Source organism: Aptenodytes forsteri, unplaced genomic scaffold, assembly GCF_000699145.1.
Source record: "Aptenodytes forsteri isolate BGI_AS27 unplaced genomic scaffold, ASM69914v1 Scaffold99, whole genome shotgun sequence".
Taxonomy (NCBI): domain Eukaryota; kingdom Metazoa; phylum Chordata; class Aves; order Sphenisciformes; family Spheniscidae; genus Aptenodytes; species Aptenodytes forsteri.
In genome coordinates, this window is record NW_008795321.1 from 1,560,501 (window position 1) to 1,568,055 (window position 7,555).

A 7,555-nucleotide genomic window follows, 5' to 3' on the forward strand; every position below is an offset into this window, starting at 1 on the left:
CCTCCTTGCTTCATGAATTAATGAGCAGTGTTGTGTAGGTACTGCCTGCCAGTATCAGCAGGTCTGGTTTCTGAACTGAAAATTGAAGAGCACTAGGACTCTGCTGATGCTCTGCTGATGTTCCACTCACTAAAATGCAGACCTTCATCTCTAACCTCTGCCTGCTAGGACTCTCTGTATTATTCTAGCCTCTCTTTTTTTTTGCTGAGTATGGCTGACAAATTCTACCTCAGGCATGCCTGTTCATTTGCACAAAAGTGTGAAAACAGTGCACAGTGCAACCTTTATACATGCTACAGGCTGTAGCTTTTTCCCACGTTTCCCCAGCCAGTGCATAATTGTGCTAACTGCTGCTTAGGCCACTGCGCTTACCTCCTTTTTTTTTCTTTTTTTTTTTTTTATTTTCTTTTGATTTTGTATTTTCTAGTGATTTCCACCTCCCTCATTTGCTTTGGCAAAACAGGTATGCTGTAAGTGCTGAAAACCTGCTTCTTTATAAACCTGACTGCATGAATGATGGACTGTTGATGCTTCCTCGAGTTCTGAGTAACTCATTTGGTTCAAATCAGAGATGGGTAAACCATTGCAAACAAAAGCACATACCAAAGCACACACTGCAGCTGCAGAAACAAATACAGATATTTGTCATTTCTGTACACCACAATCACCTGAAAATAATTGATAAAAATTATTTGAAGGCTTTGCTACCTGGGACAACTTGTTGTTTTTGTGTAAAACTCTGTCACGGGATATTTCCTCTGAACTATAGCAGGGGTTTTGCATCTTTCCCACTTAAAATTCTGAAAAGTTACACCTATAATAATTAAACTCTAACTATTTGTTAGTATCTGATATTTGATTGTAGAGCTTAGCCAACCTACTGGAATGACGTCAAATGAGAAGAGTTTCAGGAGGTTCAATCTAATTATGTTATAATATTTAACCGTATTTGAAAGTAAACAGGAATTCTTGTTTTAATATTAAACCTTCCAGCACAGCCAAACAGCTAACTGTAAGCTTTTTGTGCTTTGTTAGAACAAGAGCGATCAGCAGTTCCTTCAAACTTCACTTTTAATCTGCTTTTGACAAAACTGACAGTCTTACAGCCAAGCCTGAAGACCTGATTTTGCTCCTGCTGCCAATGGCAAACAGTCGTCAGTGCCAACAGGACTGTGCCTCAGTGCCTTCCTCACCGTAAAACTAAAGATAGATTAAACAAGTGCCCAGGGTAGTCCTCACCTTTCCTAGAGGAGGGCAGCACGGTTCATATGGGCAATGTCATATGTCATATGTTTGCATGCTTATCCGAGCCCTGTTTGGAAGTATCTATAGAAGGTATATGTCTTGCCTTGATTCCTTGAACAAAAGCGTATTTTACCCTTAAATCTCAATTAAAAAAGCAAAGAAGCTTAATCTTAGGACAACTGTCTTCTGTATGAATGAAGCATGTAGGGGGAGTGAAAGGAAAGAAGAAAAGATTTTTGAAAAACTGACATATAAACTTTGAATGAAAAATATTGCTTCTACACTTTCTCCCTGAGGAATTTTTTCCCAAGATGTTTTAGTGTCATTAAACAATATAGTCAGCTAATGACATACAATAGCACTGCTTTCTAACTAACTGGTGATTGTATGCTAATTTATGATTAGAAGTCTGCCAAAATCCTTATGTGTGTAATGGTGGATTATGAAACTTTTTGCAAGATGAACGCTTCAGTTGGCACACCACCTATGCTTTCAATGCATGAACAAAAGGGAACTTGTCTCCCATACAGAGGACCCTTATTCAGCAAGGTCAAAGTTATCCACGTTTGCTAAGCAATGCTGTAAAATTGTTTCCTACTCAGAAGACATGCAGATACAAGTGTCCTTGAGGCACCACTGTGTGGCAAACGGTTGGTAAATAGCAAAATGGAAATGACCACCCTGCGTACCCTGTAATTCACACCACACAGTCAGACAGTCACCCTGTTTTACCTATGGCTGTAATTGTTATGCCTAGGTAAACAGATAGCAAAGCCTTTTGTTTGGTGATCTTTTTTTGCATTTTAGAAGCTTTCTATTTCACTGTACATGTGACAATTTTTAACCCTTAATTCTACAGAAAGAACCGTAATGTCTGTTTCAGTAGGAATGCATATGCTGCTCATAGCTTCCCCAGGCTCCTGGATATTGTGTAAGATGTGATATTTTTAAAAAGATGTGAGTATGAGACAAGTATAGCATGCCTGTATTTCCACTGGTAGAGCCTTCCTTTATAAATTCTTGCAGACAGAAGAAGAACATCTCTACTGATATCTTTTTTGACACAGGGAGCTAGCGTTCTGGTTTTGACAGAAAGAAATTAAAAGGGAAGCCATCGAATCTGCTGAGAATCCCTCATGTTCATTTCAATTTTTTTTTTAAATATACAAGTTCTGATAGATTTATTAACAGCCTGATAGGCCAAAGGTAATTCCACTTTCATTAGGGAACTGTCCCATTTTGAGTGTGATTTTTTCTGACTAGCCAGTTCACAATATCACTCTAAACTATTAAAATGTTATCACAATTACTGTATTTCATTCTTTTAGTTAATAAATAAAACAATAAAATTTGGAAAGGATATCTGGAAAACATGAATGTGTGAGTTACCAAAAAGCAAATTTAAGTATTTGTTAAAATATTATTTGTTAAAACTCAAGATTTTCTCAGTGATTTTAAAACTTAGTATCTAACTTCTCCTTAATTTAAGTATTAGTATTTATTGTTTATTTGTTCTGCCCACTTCTGAGATAGACTATTCTCAACCATTCAGGGAAATTTCTCAGCAAAAATCCTGTAGCTTACTATTTCCAACCAAATTATTTCATCCCTCTTCCTTTCAAGTATTTGTAGAATAAATTGAACTCGGTTTCCTTTATGCAGGTCAATCATTCATTCACAAATAGCAGCTAGACCTCGTAACACCACAATGTCTTCAAAGACAAAGAGTAGCCCTGGCTGTGTTCACACGTCTAGGCTTGCATAGGAATCACCAAATCCACAGGCTGGGAACTGGCCTGTGAAATACGATTTTGATGTTCTTAATGCTTCTACTCTCATTCACTCTTAAACTCTCTTATGCTCTCAAAACCATTGTAATTAATTCAGGTGTGATATGGAGAAGAGACTACAGCTGCAGAGCTTAAAATCATTTCCCATGTCCTGAAGTGCAAATTTTTAGTGAATACTAGAATTGCTAAAGAGAGGCCCATTGGTAAAACTGCACTGAATTACAGACAACAATGTACAATACCCTTTGAATCATTTATTACCGATAAATCATGTGGGGGTGCTAGAAGGTGAGAGAAGATAAAAACAAAACTGGTTTAAATTCTGAGTTTTCATTTCATTAAAAATAATACATTCCAGACTGAGCAAAACAACTAATCTTGAAATTTCTGGTAAAATATCACTTTTTAGTAGCAGCAGCACATGTGTACATGATAGTACATGATATTATCTTGTATCATGTACTATCATGTGATATGCAGCTTGTACTGCTACATCCCACATATTTCCATTAAAATTTTATTTTCTGATTTTAAAGTTTTCCATTTTATTACTATTTTTTAAAATATGTTTGTGTTTCACAACTTTCATAAAAATGTGTGTGATTTCACAAATTTCTTCTTGAGTAGCATAATTCCACAGGTTTGTGAGAAAACTGCCTTACAGGTTTCAACAGGATACAGGATAAGCAATGACCTTTTCAAGTGAAATGCAAATTGCAAAACAATCGCAGTCATCAAATCATCCAGTGGAACATCCATTAAGTCCATATTCAGTCAGACTTCCTAAGAAGTGCTTTTTGTGCATCTGGACTGCTACCTTTTGACCTTGGTCTGCAGCCAGTTCTACTCGGCAACCTTTACACCATGTTAACTATTCCCTTTTCCCATCTGATCCTCATTAGAAGCAACTTTCTTCCTGTTTTGTGAGAGAAATAGGAAATCTGCTCATCCAGTCTGATGCAGTCCAAGACACTCACTGCCAATAAAACAGTCTAGCTGCAAAACATTAGGGGAGTTGAAAAAGGCCAGGAACAACATTACAGAAAATCTTAAGTGACCGAAAATAAGAAAAATAATGGAACCCTGAAAATTAAACTGTGCTATGGGGCTATTTCAGCTTCTCATCTTCTCTTCCTTTTTCTTCATATACCTACTATGTGAGATGCAGTAATTTGGTATCAAGTGCTATTGGCAAGGATAAGTACCCATAGCCTGTTGTCATAGACTTAACTGACCTCTTGAGAAAGCACCAAACTTCTGCAGCTTGCAAAAATAGGAAGATCTGCAAATGTGAAACAAATGGCACATATATAGCGTCCCCATAAAAGGAATTCCTTTATTTCTTCTTCTCCCACAGCACCACAAGGGACTAACCCCTCATTCCCCAGTCAAACCTCCATCCACAGCTTTCATGCAATGTTGAGCAGTCCTCTGTTCACCGCACCTTGCAGTCGCACTGCAAGCCCGCTGCCTCCCGGGGTGTGCAGGTTCTGCCTCCGCCATGCTGTGGAGCCAGCAGCTGCCACTGACAGTCTCTTCAATTTTTTAGAGTTGCTAGGGAACTGGCTGGGATAGAAAATTAAGTTTTTTACCGAGGCTGAAGTTTATCATGCAAACCAGTTCTTCCCCCCACGTGAGGTGTAGCCTAGTCACTGGCTTTTGATTCTTCTGAGAGTTATAAAGGTTATTCAATTTTTGTAACTTCTTCATTAAAGATTTTTCAGAATATCCTTTTTTATCTCTTTTCCTAGGGAATGTATTTGAATTCTTAAATTTTTTTCACATAGCCAGAAGATAATTTCGTGTCCAGCTTTTTCTGTAGCAATTAACTTAGCCTGCATCACCACAGATATGATGCTGTCATGTTCCAGCTATAAAATTAAAACAAGCAGATCAATGAGTACAGATCAATAAATAGAAAACAGTAAGTAAAAGGTGTTTTCATCAACATAATTATTTCAGTAAATACTGTGTGGTAGCAGAAGAACAAGTACTACAGAAAATGTGAATTACAGTAATTACCTGAACTTTGGATAGCAGTCATAAATAACTCAGTATTTCTATTTATATGTGTGAGTAGTCTGTAAAATCTGAAACATAAAAAAACCCAGAAGTAAGAAAAATTATTTTGTAAAGTAAAGTGTGTTTAACAGGTAGGGGGAAAGTAAAATTTGTACAGGAAAAATCTTATTGTAAATTGAGCTGGATCTGTTAGCCTTTGGGGAAAACAAATTGCAGGAAGAGAATTTATGAATATTTGAAACAACGAAGCATGAAGCAAAGGTGCTCTGGGAGGCAGTCCTGCACTAGCAGGGAGATGAACTGGTGGACTTCATATTAGGTGAGACAGATATAAATTACATGCCTATTTAAACAGTTAATTTTAATGTGCTTCTGTCACATGCTTACACTTTTGTAGTTACTTTTCTGGAAGAGCAGCTGTTGCTGGTGAGCGGGCACACAGCGACCCCGACTCCGCCATGGCTCTGAGGGTCCCGCTGTGCCCCACCTGCCTGTCATGCCCCCAGCCTCCACTCTCATCTCCCTTGCACAAACTCCCAGCCCCAATGCATGGCTTTACCTCTCCTGGTCACTGCTTTCCTCTGTCACAAGTGGGCCACCTCCTTTAAAGACCTGAATTTTGTGAAACCGGTGGCTAAACTAACAGTTTTCCATGATCCCCAAGTCCCTGACAAACCCGCAGCTCCACACGTACTAAGTGGCAGCTCATGACAGTAGGAATTTGCTCCATTTTATGTCTTCTCCAGTGGAGCAGCTCTTTTAAGGGAAGCAATCTGTTTGTTGCACTCACCAGCTGCTTTTGCAGCTGAATTTTTGCTGTATTTTGCAGCTTGAACCTTACTAAGCAGTACAGGGAGGTGTGAGCTGCATGTTGTAATACCTATCAGTCTCAGGTTAAGCTTTCAGGGAGCAACCTATGAGTGGTATTCAGAGCCCAGCATGGCTTTGGGGTAGCTTCACGTCTAGGAAAGCTGCTTGCTAAGAGATGTATGGCCTCCCGCTGCCTCTTCTGGGAGCTCCCGGACACCCCTTGGGGCCGCAATGGTTCCCAGTCTGAGGTGCCTGACTCCTTTACAGACTGCGCAGGGTACACAGGTGTTTAACATCAGCTTCCAAGGCTCACTGCCCCAGGGTTATGGATGGAAACACCTAGTGCTTAGATGTGTAAATCGTTTGTTGAATCTAGCCTGGTACCTGTCAGACACTGATATTCTTCAGTGCTGCCTTACCTTGACAAGACAGAGGGAAAAGGTGAGATCCTCTCTCAGAGAACAGCAGTTATTATCTATGTATGCCCATTTCCCTCCCCTGTCAATGTCTGTATGTACGCGTATGTATAGATACGGATCTATCATACATACCTCTGTATGCCCATCCTGGCTCCTCCTCAAGGGCTGCTGGAACACATCTTCCAGAAAATGTGCAAGCTCACACAATGGAGGGTTAATGACTGGTAGGCATCCCCGTGAAAGCAGCCCGCAGCTTGCCTGCAGCGCAGGGATGTGAACTGAGAGCACATGGAAAATGAACTTGTCACACCTACAGCCAGGTTCAGAGCGTTCTAAGTATCACATGAAGTCATGCCTTTACTGCAGGATGACAAGAGCAGAATTCGTCTTCTCCGTAGGGAGCCTTCATTATAAAAGAACTGATACACAACATTCACTCCCATTTTTGTAAGGAGGAAACACAGTACAGGAGACCTCACTGTGAACAAGATTGACTGTAAACTTCCATACCACAAAGATAAAATTTTTATAGCTCATTACAAAATACGCACATGCAAGATTCAGAGGAACATACAGAGGAGTTTTTTCTCATCATAAGGATCAGAAAATTAACTTGGCATTCAGTTAAGGTGCATTCTTAGTTCAAATTTCAAGGTGGTTTTTTTTTAATTATTATTCCATAAGAAATAGCATAGAGCACACTAGCACACAGTGCCAAACTCCTTAGACAAATAAACAGGCTCAGCTCCTCTGTGTATCTACACTCTGCTAAAATGCTGAACAATGCAGCAGTCTTACCTGCAGCATTAACTCAACACGACATTTCACTGGGTTGTTCCCCCTCAACCTCCTCTGTGAAGGGTACAGTAAAAGCCATCACACTGAGAAATAACACCCCACTGCCTGCGCCCACACCAGACTCACGTGCAGCAGTTCGGCTGCAGGGGAAGCACCCCGTGCTGTCAGTGCTGCAGCGGGCTGAGCCTCTCTGCGAACTGCTTCACAGTGAGGTGGAGGATAAGAAGTTTGCCCTTTCCCAGGCAAAAATGGTGGTAGCCCAGGAATGTGTCAAACTTATAGAATCATAGAATCATAGAATCATAGAATCATTGAGGTTGGAAAAGACCTCTAAGATCATCGAGTCCAACCGTCAACCCAACACCACCATGCCCACTAAACCATGTCCCTAAGCGCCTCATCTACACGTCCTTTAAACACCTCCAGGGATGGGGACTCAACCACTTCCCTGGGCAGCCTGGTCCAATGTTT